Source organism: Leuresthes tenuis, unplaced genomic scaffold (assembly GCF_036924035.1).
Source record: "Leuresthes tenuis unplaced genomic scaffold, fLeuTen1.0.hap1 SCAF_22, whole genome shotgun sequence".
Taxonomy (NCBI): Eukaryota; Metazoa; Chordata; class Actinopteri; order Atheriniformes; family Atherinopsidae; genus Leuresthes; species Leuresthes tenuis.
The window spans coordinates 27,671,295-27,672,681 of record NW_027325376.1 but is presented as its reverse complement, the minus strand read 5'-3'; the positions used below and the strand labels follow the sequence as shown (position 1 = coordinate 27,672,681).

Here is a 1,387-nt window from a genome sequence, read left to right as displayed (position 1 = left end):
TTCTATCACTATGAATTAGTTTATCTATTATCAATAAGGATACTTCTACAACTACTATCAAAGTATGTCCGGACTTCTTATGTTGTCAGTTGCTATATATGAATAAGTGGGTAGCTACTGACAAGCATTAAGCATGTCACACAGCCCAAACATATAACATTTCAGGACACACCACACAGTTAACAACCACAGTGAAGCGTGTCAAAGCCCAAACATGTAACATTCAACAGGACACTTACACAACACATTCAAATCAAACAGTCAGACAACATACAAGAACATATACCCCAGCCGGCATTGTTCCCTGCCTATTTTCCTACAGCTCACTATGTGTTTGCACACCTTTATTCACAAACTCTTCAACTTATACTCTTTTACCGAAGCTGCTACAGCTCGATTGGCCGAATACCCTTAGATCCTATTTCGGTGAATTTGACATCTGCCTTACATGTAACAGATTAGCGGTTTAGCAGTTTTAATTTAGTTTGAGTGAAGGAATTCATTTTATAGCAAAATCCGAAATCGTGAAGAACTCATGAAAGGAAGCTTATTCTCGGATTCCTGAAACTTTAGATTTGCTCTTTCTTTTACTGCAAAGTACAACGTTGTTTTTTTTTTTGACAGTTTTAACATAGTTTGAGTGAAGGAATTCATTTTATAGATAAAATCCCAAGAGTCTGCTGAGAAAAGAGAGTGAATGCGAAGTAGACTTTAACACAGCTCTGGGAGCGAGAAGAGTGTGGGCTAAGCGGGAGAATTGCTTGAAAGAAATCGACACCGAATGAGCGGTCAGAACAAAGCCTCAATACGGTGTTCCCATGGTGTTTTTGTTGCTGCCTTGTCTTTTGCACAGAGTAAAAGACAAGGCAGCCATCGAATAGGGCCCGATTGTTCCTACTTGGTCAGCCGAGGAGCAAGGGGGGGGAGAAAGCGTCTCAATCAAGCAAAGCTCACCATGGGGAAGGTGGCTATGCCAACTAGCCTGATGCCTTGCTCCCGCAGTGACGGATAATCGTACTCTGGTTTCTCTTCATAACGTACAACTCTTTCGCCTTTTATTAAAGACTTCCGTGGAGAGCAGCACTAATGAGTTGTTTCTATTTTTGGCAGGCTTTACCTTTGCGGGTGAAGCCCTTTCTGTCTGTGCAAAAAAAATCTTGTTACTGTGCAGAGTGACTTCTCTGAGTAGAGTCGCCTTACCTGTTGCGACTGTGCCGATGTTTGAAGCTGGAGTGCAAAGGTGTTGCTTGAATGGTGTTTGCTGGAGCGTGCGGGAGTGCAAAGTTATACCATTGAAAAGGGCTGAAGAGTGCTCATTGCAGCGGGTGGGCCATAGTAAAAAGCGGTTGAGAAAAGGTGCGAATGTCAAACCATACATGATCAAAAT

The 1,387-nt window shown here is 42.2% G+C and overlaps 1 non-coding gene across 1 annotated transcript; it reads left to right on the top strand.

The window, feature by feature from the left end:
- The first annotated feature begins 1,014 nt into the window (after nucleotides 1-1,014).
- LOC140282493 (U5 spliceosomal RNA) lies at nucleotides 1,015-1,128 on the top strand. The gene has a single exon (XR_011909921.1). It is a non-coding gene; the product is annotated as a U5 spliceosomal RNA (small nuclear RNA).
- Nucleotides 1,129-1,387: the final 259 nt, after the last annotated feature.